Below are 18,788 nucleotides of genomic sequence, written 5' to 3' on the forward strand. Positions count from 1 at the left end.
ATGAGCCTGTTTTAATGAAATACTTAAAATATACTTAAAAAGGAGCCAATTAATATAATTACAGTGGATTTAAACAATACATATACACTGAATCTTTTTCTGTAAAACATGGCTGTTCTACTATTTATTTTTGTTTTTAAATGAGAAAGGTGGAATATACAATACATAAAAAATGCAACTTTTTAAAAAATCGAGCCTGTTTTCTTCTGCCATCACCCCCTCAAAAAAAAAAAAAAAAAAAAAGCCAACAGCCCGATACCAATTAGCATGGAAATCTTTAGATTGATGCCTCTGAACATTACTGCGGTTTTAACAAGGATAGCAGCTTATCCTGATAATGTAACAGAAACAGGGCGCAGGCAGCAACTTGCATCCATCCCTGCCCGTTGACATGGTTATTTCTTTGCCTCCTCTCACTGGCTGATTCTACTCCACTTTATTTGACTCCCCACCCCCTCTACCCCCCTTTCCTACAAAGCAGGAGGCATACACCCGCTAGGCGGTGGAAGGTGCCTGGCAGGGAGTGAAGCGATAGCGGAAGAACAGGGCAGAGCATGAAGTGCCCACCGCCTTGGCCGCCGGCTGAGGGCGGGAAGGTTAGGATAGCAGGGGTCGGGGCGGATCCCAGGGCCGCCCCTAGTTCTCACGGGTGCCTAGAACCAGGGAACTGCTGCAAGAGGCGCGGGCCAGGCAGCTCAGGGCTGGGCCCCCCGCAGCGAGGGGCGGGCGGCCGGGGGCGGAACGCAGCGCAGCGCGGGTGGCGGGAAAGGGGCGGAGATGAAAGGCTCGGGTTGGGCTGGTAGCTGGACCCAGTTAACAGAACCTGCAAGCCAGGTGAACCAGCGGTCCTCCAGGCTCCAGGGAAGCTCTCCCAGCTTCTCTGAGGAAGCGAGGCCGCATGTGGGGTCCCGCGGTTTGCGGGTCGTCGCCTTCTCAAGCTGCTGGAGACAGCGCACCAGCGGGCGCACCCTGCGTTCAGGTGGGTCCCCCCCCCCCCGAGCAACAGTGGCTCCTTGCCCGCTTCTCGGGTCGCCGCGGCCTGGAAAGCAGGGCTGCTATGGCCATCGTGGGCAAGGACCGGCCAGGTCCCAATTGGCAGAGGAGGGTACTCGGCCCCCAGGGTGTGCGCTTGAACGCGAGCTGGAGCTAGGTGGGGGAGACGTGCGGGAGAATTACCGCCTGTGGGATTCACTTCTTCGGGTCTCTTAGGGGCGATCCTCACCTCGACTCCTTGGAGGAGCTGAGCTTCCATGCGGCGTCTGGCGACCGCGACCCCTTTATCCATTCGCAATCTGGGTGGTGGTTGCCTGTCGCTCCAACCTTCCGGATCCCCACCCAAAAGCTACCAGGACGACCCTGCTCTCGACCTGCGGGGACTGAAGGGACTGGGTCAGGGGAGACTAGTGGCAGGATTGCCGGGGGAAGGTTGGAGTTGCTAGAGTATTGTATGCCAGCGTGTCACCACACTCGGGGGCTCCCTCCTGCTGTCCGAGCTGGGATAGGGGCTGGGGTGATGGGTGTGCGGAACTTCCCTCCGAGGGCTGGCTGCACACTATCCTCGGGCGCTCATGCACATTTGCACTGCACGAGGTCTTCATGGAGACACGTGGGAGCGGTATTAGTCCTTGGCGGGTACTCAGAAACCTTCCTTGGGATGGTCCAGGGTACAGTCGGGCTTGGGAAGGGAGAAGGTTTTTGGTCTCTATTTTCTTCTTTTTCTTTTTTTTTTTTTCTTGGATGAACACCCTAGGAAGGAGGAGACCAGTGAATCAAGGAGACTTGGTTTTCCAGGATTTGCGCAGTTCTGTAAAACAAAACGAGCTTTCCAGCTTTAAAGTAAATGATGGTAAGTGGGATGCGTCTCTGGTGTGGGCAAAGAAGTCCAGGCTTGGCCGAGTAGCAAGCCAGGCGAGTACGGTAGGGTCTTTTACTGTCTCGGTAAGGGATGGGCGCGGGAACTGCTTCTTGTGTCTTTGGCTTAACACGTTGGAACCTGGAAGGAGATGACCACTTGCCCTGGGAAGAGTGGCGCTCCGACGAGCTGCCCCTCTTGAGGTGCAGCAGCCGTGCAAGGCGCTTCCTCATATTTTTAAATAACTACAGAATTTCAAGGTTTGTCTTTATCTTTCCCTCTGACACAAACCCTTCTCTTATCTATGGCTGATTGGATTCTCTGGTAATTGCTTATGCATATTTTATTCCTCTGTTCCTTCTGTGACTTTTTTTTTAAGAAAAAAAATCCATCTGTATTTTAATCAATATGATGTAGGGAATATCTTTCACGATTTATTTGTGTTCAAATCAGGGCCAGGGCACTATGATGAAGACAGCCCACTGAAAATCTGTTTAGATTGAACTAAGCTCTGTTCAGACTGGAATTATAATTTTTAAATAGATATCTTATGATCTTGTGATAAAGTAACCTTAGCGTGGGTCCCTTATTTCTATCTGGTTAATTTATGGAATTCTTTATTCTCAAATTATCATACTGGGCAAGTTGACTTCTAATTTTAAATGGTAGGTCTCAAAATGGCTGTAAATTATGCTGGCACGTGCTCTCTCTCCCTCTTCTCCCTCTCATCTCTCCTCCCGTGTTCTCTCCTTTTCACACACACCCATCTCCCCCCTCCCTCTCTTTTTTCTCCCTAGATTAGCCTGGAACCCCGTAGGTAGCCCAAGATGGTCTCAAATGCGTGTCCATTTTCTCCTTCTCTACCTTCCTAAGGCTGGGATTAGCAGAACTCCCATCTCTTTTAATGAACTATTCAGAAGGCCATTTGGTTGATGACCTGGGACTTAGTATGTTTCTGTTGCTAAAGAAGTACTTTATCGAACTATTGTGGAAGGAGATGCCTTAGGTATGTTGCATTGGAAGAAAGAAAACTTCGGTTTTTCGGAGCAAATATTTAGTCACTTTTCCTCCCATTTTCTCTGTTAGATGCCTAAGAAAGATGCAGTGCTGATGAATAACACATGATTTATTTCTCTTTTATGTCTACAGGTGGCAGTGTCGAAGCCAAAAGCTTCCAGAAGTGGTTTTTGAAAAATAAGAGTTGAATGTAAATGAGTAAGCAAACACAGGAATCCGAAAAACCACAGGTATGTAGGACAATTAATCCACCTATCCAGCTTTATAATTATTGCATTCCAGTAGTACTAACCCATTTGTTTTTATGCTAAATATTTTGACATTTCTATTGACTTTTATGAAATGAAAATACATTTTGAGGTTCTCTCAGAAAGCAAGACTAATCTATTTCAGATAGTAGGTTTAAATAAAATTATGCAGTACACCAGATTACACCAGTTTACTGAAGAAAAGCATTGTTTTTTCATTTTGTCCACATGGTACATTTTAAGGAGTGGTTTGATCCTTTCTTTTTAACATATTTTTCCTGAAACTTTAAATCTGCCAGCTGCTCCAAGCAATTTTTTGTAAGTTACATTTCTGACTTGTCTTGTTGAGCCAATGTAAAAACTGCTGCTGTTAATTCCATATCACATTGATCAGGCTTCCTTGTAATTCTGATCTACCTGCTTCTGCCTCCCAAGTGCTAGCATTATGGGTGTATGCAACACTACTGGTTTATGCTGGGACTTTGTGTGTGCTAGGCAAGCATTCTACTGCTTAGCCCTGCCCAGGTAGTTTCCTTTACACTAGTCTTTCTGTGTTTCATCACTTCACAATTATTACCTTGCTGCTTTTCCAGCCTAGAAGTTTGTCCGTTTGACTAAACTAAGGAAATGTTATATGCAATGCAGATGCAATCAAGTTTGTAAAACTGACAGCAAAAGGATTTGGTGCTTATTACATTGTAAGATTTTGCATATTAAGGTCTTTAATATTCACATTATTATTAATGGCAGGAGCCAGGGAGGTGGGGAAAGACATTGCCCCTCCTTTTCTCTTTTGAAAGGAAGGTGATATTACCTGTGCTATCTGACTGTTTAGGGTCAGGCGATAAAATCTCCCTTTACAAGAAGAATGAAGGTTTCTCTTAGAGTGGGTAGATGGTGGGTGGAAAGAGTAGGTATGGGAGGGATACCACACATTTATCAAATACTGGAGTGTGATAACACTGTAACCTGCCTGGCAGAAATGAAGATACTTAAAAAGACTTGTGTTTCTCAATCTGACTATCAGACTATTGAAACAGGAATTTCCCCAGGAATCTCATGCTGTGAGAAGGAAAAGCCCTCAGCCAGAGGGGCAACTTATCTCTGGGGAAGACATTTAACACAGTTATAACAACTTGTCAGAACACCTTACAGCCAGATAATGATGGGTCTTTGTAGATGGGACCATACCTTGACTAGGACTGTTTAGATATGGAAATCCTTGGGCCTTTTAACTTTGATCTCACTTCAAGACGCTGACTGACTTGGGGGATACTGGATCTCTGTCTCTTTTCTCAATGTGTCCAGATTGAATACATTTTCCCTTTCTGCTTTCCATGTTCAATTTGGCTTTTTTAATTGGCTTGTTGAGGGTGAGTGGCAGGACCTCACTTGGCACAGGTGTGACCCCCCCACGATTAACACCTTATGATATATATTATATTTATAATATATCATATGTAAATAGATATACACATACATACACAGATAATTTTTAGAGGTGTGTGGGAGATGCTTCTGGGAATGGAATTCAGGGCTTTGAGTGCATACTAGGCAAGGGTTCTAACACCGATCACCCCCAGTCCTACATTGATTTTTGACATTCTGACTTTATAACTGGCGGGTGGGGGGGCATGAGCTAACAACGAATTAAAAATAAAATTCCATCCATGATGTTTTGGAAAATTAAAAGGACACTACTATCATGGTGGTGGATGATTTTTAATACTTGCCCTTGGGAAGGAATAGCAGATGAAATCTGTGCTATGAAGTGAAACCCTGTCTCAGACAAAAACAGAACAAAAACCCCCTGTAGGGCAGGGTATGGTGGCTCTCATCTTTAGTTCCAGCACTTGGGAGGCAGGGCCAGGCAGATCTCTGAGTTCGAGGTCAGCCTGGTACACAGCAAGTTTCAGGACAGCCAAGACTACACAGAGAAACCCTGTCTTGAAAAACCAAAACCCAAAAGATTAACAGTGTCAAGTTGGACATTTGACCAGTAGAAAGCAAACAAGAGTTGTAGATTTCAAGTATAGACTAAATTAAATAAAAAGCAAGTTATTATAAAAACCCAATAGATACAGAGTGGTTTTAGGAAAGGGAACACTGAAAAACATAGGAACAGGAAGTTTGCTCTGAGTCAGATTCATCCGGGATCTTGGGAAACTGGTAAGTCTGGGTACAATAGACTCAACTTCCAAGTCAGAAAAGGAAAAGGAGCAAGGTTGCAATTTGTTAACTTTTGGAATCAGAGATTCCCAAGTGAGAGACCTGAGGTGCTTTACAAATAATTAACCTTTGAGATATAACAAACAAGCAATAAAAGTATAAAGTGCATTAATCCAAAGTATGATTGATGCTCACTTAACGTTTTCTGTGAATATGCAGCCCGTGACAGATCAAGCCTAGTACATTTTCAGCACTTCCGGAGAGTTGTTGCCCAGTCTGTTCAATATTCATCTGGACTCCATCATGAAGGTAAACTAAATTGCCATTAAAATAACAACAAAACTTAATCCAATGCTTTAATCTGGTTTTAAGATCCATAGAAATAATATCACACAATAGGAACTCTCTGGTGTATATCTTCTTTCACAGGTTGTGTGATCAGTAGTTCCTTTGAATATACTGAGCGATAATTGCTTCCTGTTACATCTTTGGGTAGTGTCCAGGATTTGGCTAAAATGAATAAAACATATTTAAACATTATTGCTTGTGTTCTTTGCTTCACATTTCCACTCAGTTCTCCAGACATAAACTTAGGAAAGAGAGTGTTACTTATAGCATTGAGCTTCAGTAGATAGATGTCAACAGTTTTCGAAAGTGGTTGTACCAATTTAAATTCTACTGGTGGGGCATAAGAGTTCTGATTCCTCTCTACATTTTAAGCAACACTTTATCTCTCTGTCTGTCCATTCATTCATTCATTCATTCATTCATTCATTCATTCATTTATTTTTGAGGCACGCTCTCGCTGTCTGTATTAGTTGTTGCTGAGGCTGGTCTATAATGCCTGAGCTGAAGTGATCCTCAGCTTCCCAAGTAGGAGACTATAGTCACGAATTTTTTTAGTTGAATTTTACCTATTTTTGATGAGGACATGGTGGTATTTTTTGTAGGTTTAAAAATACATGCTTTAGAATTGTGATAAAAATACATACAAGCAATTTATTATTTAAGATTTTTTTCTGGTATATAGGTAACGACATCAACTACATTCACATTAACTATCCCTATTATTCATCACAAGAATTATTATAAAACCAAAACTGGTAAACTAATGCTTTATTCCCCCATGCTATTATGGCAACCACCATCCTAGTTTCTATCTGTGAATTTGACACTGTAGGTGGTAAATGAGTAGAATCTTATAGTGCTTTGTGCTGTCTCCTCCTCTTCCTCCTCTACAGTGCTCTGCCTTTCTTCTTTCTTCCTCTTCCTCCTCTTGCTTGTTTTTCCTCCTCCTTCTTAATGGCTTAGATCACTTAGAATACTGCCTCAAGGTTTGTCCATGTTGTAACTCTCGCCATTAATATATTGTTTGTCTATGTGATTTCATGCTATCCATTCACTTGTCAGTAGACTCTTGAGTGGTGCCACCTTCTGGCTGTTGAGAATAACGCTGCTGTACACTTATGGGTACAGATACCTCCTTAAGGCTCTGCTCTCTGCTCTTTCAGTATATACATTATACATAAAGTAGAGTGACTGGAAGAATTGTATTTTTAGTCTTTTGAGGAACTGCTATGCTGTTTGTGTTGTGTTTAGAGCATTTTACATTCCTGACAGTAATGTGAAGATTCTAATTTCTCCACAGCCTTACCACAGCTTGTTAATTTCTGTTTCATTTCCAGTAGTACCCATTCTAATTAGTGTGAGGTGATCCTTGTGGGTTTAAAAACCATCTCTTTAATTGAGTAGTGATGCTGAATGCTATAAATGTCATTGATATTTGTATATCCTTTGTGAGTGTCTGTTCAAATCTTTTGCTCTTTTTTTTAAGGCTTGACCTCCACTTGGTATGTAGTTTAGACTGGCTTCCAACAGTCCAACTGGTATTTCTCTTACCCCAGGCTCCCAAGTGCTGGGATTAAACATGAAGCACCATGCCCATTTCTTTACCCACTTTTGATGCCCCCTTATTTTATTGTAAGAAACATTCCTCATATGAGTCCTTTGTCAGGTATATAAATATGAGTATTTATGGGTTTGATGGTACACACCTACAATCTTATCACTCAGGTAAGATGATAGTTACTTCAAGGACAGCCTGGGCCACTAGTGAGACCTTGCTTTTCTGCGAACATGCAGTTTGCCTTTTTATTCTGTTTTTTTTTTTTTAGATGCCTTTTTATTCTTAACATGTCTTTTGATTTTTAATTTTTAATAAAGTACCCTTGTTTTTTTTTTCATTCATGACTATCGCCTTTGTTCTCTGGGTACTTCAGAGTTCTTTTTATTTTTAAATTTTATTTTTGAAACAGGGACTAACAGTCCTGCCTGGGCTGCTTCTAACTTGAGCAGATCCTTCTGCCCTAGCTTCCTAAATGCTAGGTTTACAGCCATGCACCACCATGATGGCCTTGCATTGCTTTTAAAGCATCTCATTAGCTTCGGCCACCTGTGGTAGGAGGAGCTGGTTGCCTGGGTCAGCTGGCAGACCATCAGGAAGAAATCTCTGTTTAGTGTTGAGGTCGCTCTACATAGCGGCAATGAGTAGAGTTCTTTTTTTTTTTTTTTTTTTTTTTTTTGGCTTTTCAAGACAGGGTTTCTCTGTGTAGCTTTGCGCCTTTCCTGGAACTCACTTGGTAGCCCAGGCTGGCCTCGAACTCACAGAGATCCGCCTGCCTCTGCCTCCCGAGTGCTGGGATTAAAGGCGTTTGCCACCACCGCCCAGCTGAGTAGAGTTCTTTAATGAACAGGTGAAGGCCCGCTGAAGTGACAAGCTTGTGCCAGCACAGTGTGTTTCCCATTATTAGTCCCTGCCACACAGGCTGCACCCCCTAAGTCTGTGGTTTTTACTGGTATCACCAGGGTCTACTTTTTTTTTTAATTGCTAAGGACACATGAAGATTTTTTTTTGTAGCTGTCATCTTAAGCTAGCTATGGAGTTAAATAGAACTTTATCTAAATGCTTGAGTCCAGAAGCAGTATTTGGGTTTTAGAGTACTTGTCTTTATCTAATGGAAACTGAGTTTAAGTGTGACTCATTTATATTTATATAACTTACTCATACTGCTTGATGGTAATTATAAACACTTTATTTATTTTAGTATACCTATGTTTTGACTGTCATGTGAGTTCAGACATGAACTTTTTTAGTTTTTGGAGAATTTCTGATTATGGATTTGGGCTGATCAACTTATATAAGTACATTTCAAATATGTGCCTCAAGGATCAAAGCTGATATCCATTGCTGTTGTGGGTGGCATAAAGGGGATTTAAAAAGTTGTATGTACCCCCTTTCTTGGATCCATTGAATATATTTATAATCCCAGTGCTCATGAGGCAGAAACAGGAGGATTAACCCAAGTTTGGGACTAGCCTGCTCTAATATATGAGTCCCTACCTCAAAAATCAAAATAAAACAATTTAAAATGATTAGTGTTTTCTCCATGGATATAGATGTTGTCATTCATGTTCTCAATTACTGTCATTGATTCATCATTTAAGTCCTGCTTAATAGTGGGAGGAGCCCATGGGGAGGACTGATAGCTACAGGATTGAATGGGCAAAGTGGATATCTCAAGGCTTCCCTCTGTTCCCAATCACCATTACTGATGCTTCTCTCAGGATTTTTTCATCCATTAGCCTTTTGTTTTCTGCATCTTTGTCTGTTTCCTGAATGTTCTGCATTCACACCTTCACTTCCGTCTTTTGAACTTTCTCTATTCCCTACATTAAGATACCCCTAAAATACCAACATTAAAGAGGCTGAGCCAGGCAGGTGAGATGTTTTAGGCCAGCCTGGGCTGTATAATGAGACCCCATCTTTTTGTTGTTGTTTTTACGTATTTCCAGATAGGGTTTCTTTGTGTAGCCCAGGCTGTCCTGGAACTTACTCTGTAGACCAGGCTAACCAGATCTAACTCAGATCCACCTGCCTCTGCCTCCTGAGTGCTGGGAATAAAAGGTGTGTGAGTCAACCACTGCCCGACTGAGACTCTATCTTTAAAACAAAACAAAATTCAACCAAACAATATATAACAAGATGTCCTAAGTCTTTATCTTCTAGTATCTATTTCACTACTCAGGGTCTGGATGTGGACCACTTTCTAAGGTCCTCTTGTCTGTCTCCCTGAGGATGTGCTACAAGTGCCTTTGTAGGGAACATGAGCATTCCTTTCCAGTCTATTCTTCTTTCTTAGCCTACTTACCATGCTTCTAGGGTTATAAAGTAGTAGAGTCTTGGCATAGTTCCTGATCTTCCCACAACTTTTCTTACCTTCACAGCCCATATTTAGTTGATTGTCAAGTCTCCTGAACTTTGCTCCTGTCTCTGAAGCATCTTTCAAAGACATCTTCACTCCTCCATGTTCACTACCCCTTGAGAATGTAGTAATTGCTTTCCAACTGGTCTACCTGAATTAGACTCTGGCCCTAATCCATCTGCAACTGTCATCATCTTTCTTATAACATCTAATTATTCCTTAGGGACAATTTGTAGCACTCAAGTCTTACAAGAGGGATTCAAATTTCACAGCAAGACATACAATATGAGACCCTTCAGTGTTGGCCTTCCATCTGTTTTCCTGCTCCATCATCTGCTATTTCCTCCCTACACTCCATCTGCCCTAAACTATTTGCCACTCCTAGAACATTCCCTGAGTTCTCTGTTTTAGTTATCGCTTTCTTCTACTGTGTTTTCCTTTCCTTCTGCTGGGGAAGAAATTCAGATTGTATATACTAGGTAAGAGCTCTACCACTGAGCTACTTCCCAGTTCCAGTTCCTTTTCAAAATGGTGTTTGGCTTAAATATGGCCTCTTTTAAGTCAAGGTCTCACCTGGAACTAGCTGTGTGGCTCATCCTGGTCATGAACACATCATCTTTCTGTGCACTTCAGTAGAATTGTTGGAAGTAGTAAAAAGAAAGCAGACACTGGACTTGGACATAGCTCAGTGGTACATACAGGACTACCAAGCATGCTTGAGGATTCAGCCAGTATTACAGATAAAACACTGGGCATGGTCGTACACGACAATCCAAACAATAGGGTGGTAGACATGGAAGGTTCATGGGTTTGTGGTCAGCCTAAATTACACAGAGAGATCCTGTCTCATCCACAGCCGTTTCTACAAATTGTAAAGACTTTTCATCATCAGATAGTGACCACTGGCATAGCTGGAGCCCAAACAGTCTACAACCTGTATGATCCACCCAAATCATAAATTGTGTTGCTTTTGGATGCGTGTAGAATTTTAGCCATGGCATGAGAGTATGCCTGGTTAATCCCAGCACCCTGGAGTCAGAGGCAGGAGGGTGACAAGTTGAGCTTAGGCTACAGCAAGACTCTTTTGTAAATAACACAAAGAATTGTAACTTATGTTAACAAAAGAGTTGTGAACATTTATTTTGCTTTTGAGGCAGGATCAGACGGTCTCAGCTGGTCTCAGACTTTCTATGTAGCTGAGAGAATGACTTTGAACTGGTTCTCCTGTGTCCATCTCTTGAGTGCTGAGATTATAGACAGGCATCACTATGCTTAGTTTATGTGGTGCTGGGCTTCTAACCCAGTGCTTTGCACATGCTAGTTATGCAAGCAGTCAATTAAATGAACCACATCCTCAGCCCTTAACAGTTTTTCTTCCCTAGGACATACTTCTAATTTTATTTTTTCAGAGAACAAAAATTTACTACTTAAATCTCCCCATGCTCATTTACTGATAAGTTTTTATTGGATCTCTGGTTAACATTTTTAAAAAAATTACAAACTCATATGAGCATGATTCAGTATTTTTAGAGGACAACAATAATTTGGTTAAAAGATCACTATTTTAGTTGATGAGTAGTAACAAGTGAAGTCCAAGTACTTTAATAGACTGGAAATGCTTTATTTTTCTGAAAGAGTACTTAACATGTTATTAATAAGAACTCTTCCTAAATTAAATTTATTGACATGTATACATGGTGCGTATGTTTCTGTTGACACTCACTTGTGTGGTCTGTATGTGCACATCATGTACAGTGCTCAGGTGATTGTATCTATGTACAGTTTCACCTCTACGTTATTTTTTGTAATTGATGGCTTATTTTGACTAGGGAGATATAAAGAAATGTTCACAGAAAGGGCACCAATAAAATCTGTTTGACATGGCTGAAAGAAAGCAGCTACATCATAGGTAGCCAACCACTCAGAAAAATTGTGTTAGTGTGGTCCCACCCTCACTTACCCTTCTACCTCCTATATATTCTTAAACACCCCAAGATCAGATACAGCTGGGGGTGGGCAGGAGGAAATATTTGATGGAGTCTTAGTTGACGGTCAGGTTATTCATTTATCATTACCATAGATCTGACTATTACTGTAATCTGCCTGTTTCATTGCCATGAGTTTGATACCAAGCTCTTTTATAGGTCACAACAAGCTCTTCATGCATGATGGCAGTGATCACGTTATATCTCGAAGACAGCTATGCCACAACAGTAATTAGCAATAGCTATGGGAAAATGGAGAGCTATTTGTTCATACAAACATAGAAGACCAGGTCTGAATTCTGTCAGAGATTAACAATTTAGTTGTATAATTAGTTGTTATGTACTACAGCCTTCCCTTCCCTAAAGGTAAATATAAGAGACAACTAATGAGTTCACTGAATGAAGGCACCTTTGCTAATACTGAGGAGTGTTAACAGGCATACTGTTGGTTTCTACATAGAGATTTAAAAATGCACATTTAAGTTGGACTAGATAGTAATGGTTCTCTTATAGCTAGAATACTACATTAGATGACATTGAGGATTATTTGCATGTTTGGTATTATTCCAAATTAATGATGCTTGCATTAAGTTTCACCCCCACTGTCAGTGCTGTGACATTGTCAGTGTGTCAGTGTGGTGGGTTTCTAGGCATAGGTTTAGGCCTGAGGCTGGCATCTGTGGCTATATATCTGTATCTTGCCTACCCAGAAGCCCAGATGTGGGTGCAAGGGGCTCTTGCATTATATTTTGACAGTAACAGCAAACCCAAAACTAGCGGGTACCTGATCAGGAAAATAATAGTGGAGGAAGACAATGAAGTCTTAATGAATTTGCTCTAAAGGAAGAGTTTGGTGGTTTTGAGCTTCAGGTTTGTGTAGGATAGAAAGAGAAAGGACAAATGATATTCCTTGGAACAGCTGTATACAGTCAACTGCTGTATGTACCTTAGTGACAGGATCCATGCGAAATGGGGTCATTGGATGGTCTATCCTTCAGGATGGTAGAAATAACTTGATCAATGGAGCTCAAATGACAGTCCCAGACCCTACCTTTGTCTACTTCTTGACATAGATTTCTTTGCCTGTGAAAACCAGGTGTAGCCTTATGTTTATGTGTGTTTTGTAGCTATTTCTGATGAATGGAAACAAATCACACACACTTCCATAGGTATTAAAAAGCTTGGGCTATCTGCTCTCCTCTCCTCCAGGAAAAGTCCCACAGTGTATGTATGTGCTTACATGCATTCTCTTAGTGATGATGGATGATACCTTTGTGATAAGGGTGAATGAGTTCCTAATGTACTTTATTTTGCATCAGTGGAAGAACATAGATGTTTGTTGAAATGTTTCACTGAGAACTTAGATCTTGGGAGATATGACTAGGCAGTTGGCCTAGAAGTCAAGAGGTTGTTGCTGTATTGGTTTCCAGTTAGTTTCTACATGGCTCTGCTGACTTAGGACATTATTTTTATTGTTCTGGGCTTTGATATTACCATTTCTCACACAGGGTTAGATTCTAATCTCCAATGTCTTTTCTAATTCTGATAAATACCAGTTTTAGTGCCGTGTTTTTGTTTCCTACCACCCCTTTCAGTAATATATCAGTATAAAAGGATTACTGGGATTTAAAACATGGTTATAAAGTCTGGGGAGATGCTTGTTGTGCTAACATAATGACCTGAGTTTGATCACTAGAATGCATGCATGCATGCAAAGAAAAAAAAAGTCTTTCTGCCGGGCACTGGTGGCACACACCTTTAATCCCAGTAGGCAGAATCAAGTGGATCTTTGAGTTCAAGGCCAGCCTGGTCTACATAGCGAGTTCCAGGACAGCCAGGGCTACACAGATACACAGAGAAACCCTGTCTTGAAAAACAAACAAACAAACCATCAAGCAAAAGCCTTTCTCAAAGTCTAAGCCCAGTGCCAGCATCATAGGTATTAGTTCTATTACATTATATTTCTAATGCGTCTTAATTTAACATGCCTAAAGGAACTGTTGTAGCTTTAGATTATGTCATCCTCTAGAACTGGTACTGTGGGACTTTTGATGGCAGACCTTTTCCCTGAAACAATGGGGGAGATTCATTGCTACCTTTTTGTAGCCTACTGACAACTATAATGTTTGATTCTTTCAGTTAGTCATGGACTTCGGGGGAATACCCCTAAATAAAACTTTTCCTTGGAAATACTGTGCAACTGTTAAGAGACTTCACATTGCCTTCTAGAAATCCCTAGCCTTATAGCTCAGACTTTTTCTACTGAGCACCTGGGACTATCCTGTATTTTATCCTAGTACCCACCACCTTGCCTCTTAGTATGTGAATAGGTCAAAGGGTTCTCAACCTTGTTTGTGGAGACAGGTTCTCTTACTGGCCTAGAACTTGCTATTTAGGCTAGGTTGGCTAGCCAGAGAGCCCCAGGGATCTGCCCATTTCCAACTTCTCAGTGACGGGATTATAAGCATGTACCATCATACTTTTTTTTTTTTTTAAAACCGGGTTCTAGTGGTTGAATTCTGGTCCCCATGCTTGCAGAGCAGCACTTTACTGACTAAACTATTTCCCTAACCCCATCACCTTAGCCTTTGTGTGTACTACTCACTCAGTCTAATCCTTACTACGAGTCCTCCCTTTTCTTGGCAGACAGTGTGAGCTTGGAGTTCCCATATGCCCCAAAGAAAGGAAATGGAATTATCTTATCACCTCAGAAGAGCTTCCTTTTTTTGTCATTGAGTCCCTCAGTAGTTGTATGCCAGCCTCATAAGATTTTCCTGTATAAACTGTCAAATGGGATGTGCGATTTGCTAATATGGATCATTTGCATGTTCTTGTCTATCCTTGAGTCTTCTGTTTAAAGAGTTTGTCTCTTCGTGATAAAAAGTAATTTTGGTGGTAAACACCTGCTGACTCATTACAATATTTCCAAAGGAGGAAAATGGCAATAGTTAGATGTTATGGTTCTCTTCAAAATATTTTCTTTACAGGCCTTTCTGTTTCCTGGTTTTAATTTGTCTAGAAAAGCCTTTGTAGGTAGAAGATTGGTAATGGAGGTAATTTCAACTGATAGATTCCTTATTGCATACATTTATTCTCCCTATAGTAAAATGAGGCATGACTGTCATTGCAAGCCCTCCCATTTGGGTGGTGAGATTTGCTCCAGAGAATTTGAGTACCATTGACAGGCAGTATACATGGTTTGCATATGTGTAAAGCCAAGCACAATACCCCTCAGATTAATTAAATTTAAACCACTACATTGTTCAGGTGCAGTTATTACTTTGTGTCTTGAGACAGGGTCTTGCTCTGCAGTCCTGGCTGGCCTCAAAGTGGAGACCTTTCTGCCTTAGCTTCTGGAGCACATAGTGTACCACACATGGCTGTTAAGCATTTCAAGTTCCAAAACAACCAGGGGACACATAGAAACCCTGCCTAGAAAAACAAACAAGTAAACAAAAAACATTTTACTTGAGACTAGGTAAGACTTATCTGGTTAAGAAGTATTCAGTGTTGGTGAAGGCTCTGTGTTCTAGTTTTTGACTCTGCTTCTCATAAGCCTTTTTTTCCTGAAAGGTGCTGCTGCTACTTCAAGACTACACACATACATTTATTGCTTTATGAAGTAACTTCTGAGAAATGTCTTTAGACGTTTTTGTAAAGATCATAAATTCCCTTACATAAAGCAAGTAGATCTTGCCAATTATGATACTGTACATAGAAGTTTGCACTATACTATGTAGCCAGTGGTTTGTTTACAACAGCCTTGCCACACATGTGAGTAATGCATTGTGGTAAATTGAAGACCGGAAGGAATTTTTGCTTTTCATCATTTTTGATACACATTCTTATAGGTTGATCCTAATCCTGTTTTGGTCCTTCAGATTTCAGTGAACCATTTATTACTTGGAAATTAAGGTTGTTCTTAGATTTCTTTTTGATAAAATATATTGTCAGTATCAAGTCAGAATATTAGAATGCAAATTTCTTTTAATTTGTTTAGAGTTTGTGTGACACCAATGGGAAACAAGGCAGGGTATGTTAGTGTTTTAAGAAACAGAATGAGCCTAAACAAAAAGAAACAGTAATTCTGAATTTTAAGTATTTGAATTTAAGTCCTATTGGTTGTAGTATTAAGGCAACTCCACATAGTTAAAAGGGAGGTTTATTTTGTGGGGTAACTTACAAGTAAAGGGATAGATTACAGGGTCCAAGAAAGGTGTAGCGCAGTCCAGCAGTGTTCTCTGGAGAATTCTGCTCAATCTACCTTCAGGGTCCAGGATCCAGGAACCAAGAGAGCCAGCCCATCCGGATCTTGATTTAAAGGGCTCCTATCTCAGCCCAGCCTTGGAGGTGTGATAGTTACCCGAAGCCTCAATGGGAGTAGTACTTCAGGTCAAAGCTGGAACAGCTACCCACTACAAAGTCCCAGGCTTGTTATTTATCTTCTGTAGGGTCTTGGGCAAATGCTCCCACTTCCTTCTTACTGTGTTATTTTCTGTGTTTGGGTGTTTTGCCTGCATATATGTCTGTACCACATGTGTGTCTGGCTGCAGAGGCCAGAAGTGGGGGTCAGAGTCTCTGGAAGTGAAATTACAGACTGTTGTGAGCTGCCATGTGGGTGCTGGGAATCAAACCGGGGGCCTGGAAGAGCAACCAGTGCTCTTAATTCATCAGTACTTCTCCTTCACTTCTAAAAAGCCTTAGTTTCTTCAGTTGAACAAGGGATAGACTAGTTATAGTAGTCTTTTGTTTAAGTCTGACTTGGGGATCAAATAGAATGTCTTCATGTGTGAAGTCTCTTTCTATACAAAAAGCTGTAAAAAGTATCAGTTATCATTAGGATTAATGATGCAGTCCTTGTCAGCAGCAGCCATCTGTTGGTTGTGGCTGTGATTGTCAAAAGCAAGATGTGAAAATGGCCCAAGGGTATTTCAATTATATACATCTTGACTTTCAATCACACCTCAAGTTTTTTGTTTTTTGTTCTGATAGTCAAGCTGACATAATTCAAATTATGATCTGTCTCCTGGAAACCATTGAAATAGAGGACCAGAAGGGATAGTGGGACCATATTAGCCAGTCTTCCTCTTCAAAGACTAAAGCTTAGGAGGTCTAGCTGACTTACAGAGGTAGCAAGGGCTGCTTCAAGGCAAGGCCACCACTAAGGTGCTAGTTGCTTCTGTTCTTAGTTGAAACCCTGATTTTTGTAGTTATAGTTTTTGTTCTGTTTAAGATACCATTGCTGTAGCTCAGGCTTGTCTTAAATTCATGGTCCTCTTACCTCACCATCCCAACATCCCAAGTGTTAGGATTTATAGGCATGCACAGGACTTATACAGTTTTGGTCATGGACTCCCCCAAAAATTCACTGGTATTGAAGTGTTAGGGTTCTCTTCTTCCTTTCTACTTCATAGCCCTTCTCCTGTTCTGATAACAGTACGTCTTTCTCTCATTTTCCTAGAAACCGTAGGTGGGCCCACTGTAATCATGAGGGTCTTTAAAAGTGGTCTGTGCTTTCACAGCCCTTCTGAGTATAAGAACTGCTGAGAATCTTGAATTGCTTTGACTTATCTCTAGTTAATGCCTCATTGATGTCTTTCCTTTAAGAGATATGATTACATCTGTTTTCTGTGATAGCTATAATGAAATGAAAGAAAGCTTATATGAGTCAGGTGCTCTCTATTGCCTTGCTTAATGTGCTAAAGGGTCAAGAAGTAGACAGCAAATCCTTTTATGGATGAGGAAACAGTACAGAGTAGTTAGCTTCCACAAGGTCGCGCTACTAGTAACCAATGACCCTGAGGTTTTATTGCACAATAAAGAGGACAATTCTAAGGTGTGTTATTTGCACTTCTGCCAAGGCATGCTCATAATTTATAAGGTCTAAATCTATGTTTTACAAAGTGTCTCACATTTCATTTTGAAAGTTGAAGACAAACATGTATATAATTGAAACAGTATGACTCTAACACACTTATAAGAGAGGACAAAATAAGATTAATTCCAGCAAAATCTTGATCCTATTTTGTAATCTCTTACTTGTCTACATGTATATGTTAGTTTCCCATAGCTGTAATCTCAGAGGTCTGCTCTTTTAATTTTACATTGTGTATTTTCTCGTGTTATTAGGTGTCCTTGTAATTATTATCATAGGTAGCCTATAGGTTGTTTCTGAGTTTTATATTGTTAAAATAATGGCTGAACAAACAGCTTCTGTCTGGGATAAACCATTTGGCAAAGGAAAGAGGGTGTCAGGTTCAATTCAAATCAGGAAACTAAGCAGTTAAACTAATAATTTCACCAGCTACCTGGAGGGGATAAGATAATTAGAGGCAAAAAAATAAAAATATAATTGAGTGATAACCTAGAGTATGGTGGCATACATCAGTAATATCGACACTCGGGATGATAAAACATGAGGATGGCGAGTTTGAGGCAAGTCTGAACTACATAGAAAACTTGTCTCAAAAAATAAAAGTAGGGCCAGCAAGATGACTTAGCAGTGAAGGTGCTGGCCATGCAAGCCTGGAGAATTGAAGTCGAGCCCTGTAACCTATGTAAAGGTAAAAGGAGATAAGACTCCACAAGGTTAATCCTCTGACCTCTACACATACACAACATGTGTTCACATACACATACACTAATAATAATAAATAAAATGGAAGTATTGGGGCCTGGGAGATAGCTCTTCAGTAAAATGATTGCTGTGCAAACATGAGGATCTGATTTTGATCTCCTGTATCTACATACAAGCTGGGTGTGGTGACACATACCTATGATCCCAATGTTGGACAGGCAATGTTAAGAGCTGAGTCTTCAAGCTCCCACATTCAGTGAAAGACCCTGCCTGAAGAGATAAGATGGAAAGGGACTGAGGAAAACACTAAATATTGACCTCTGGCCTCTACATATATGTTCAAATGTGCAAACACACACGCCTATGAACATGTACACATACACAAGTAACAAACAAAAATAAGCTGCCTAGTCGGTTTGTGTTTTGAGGCAAGGTCTCAGTGTGTTACTCCAGGCTGGCTTCAAGTTCCTGGGCTTAGGCGATGCTTCTACCTAGGCTGTTTGCTCAGTAACCTTGAGTACAGGTGCTCACACCACACCTGGTACAGGCTGGTTGGTCTTGAATGCAGATTCTGACCTTGAACTAGGGCTGTCAACAGGTACTTGCTGCCTCTGCAATGGAGGAAATACTGTGTGGGTGGGTGTGCACTTTGTCTGACACACTGATAGACTGCTAGCA

The 18,788-nt window shown here is 41.0% G+C and overlaps 1 long non-coding RNA gene across 4 annotated transcripts in view; it reads left to right on the plus strand.

Annotated features, from left to right (window-relative positions):
- The first annotated feature begins 781 nt into the window (after nucleotides 1-781).
- Nucleotides 782-18,788, plus strand: part of LOC114680957 — a 77,255-nt gene continuing 59,248 nt past the window's right edge. For 3 of the 4 annotated variants that reach the window (XR_005089976.1, XR_003732845.2, XR_003732844.2), the window contains exons 1-4: nucleotides 782-979; nucleotides 1,751-2,858; nucleotides 3,002-3,099; nucleotides 5,506-5,595. This is a non-coding gene — a long non-coding RNA (uncharacterized LOC114680957). The remainder of the gene's footprint in view (nucleotides 980-1,750; nucleotides 2,859-3,001; nucleotides 3,100-5,505; nucleotides 5,596-18,788) is intronic. The other variant, XR_005089978.1, reaches the window with a different exon arrangement.

This window comes from Peromyscus leucopus, chromosome X (assembly GCF_004664715.2).
Source record: "Peromyscus leucopus breed LL Stock chromosome X, UCI_PerLeu_2.1, whole genome shotgun sequence".
NCBI lineage: Eukaryota > Metazoa > Chordata > Mammalia > Rodentia > Cricetidae > Peromyscus > Peromyscus leucopus.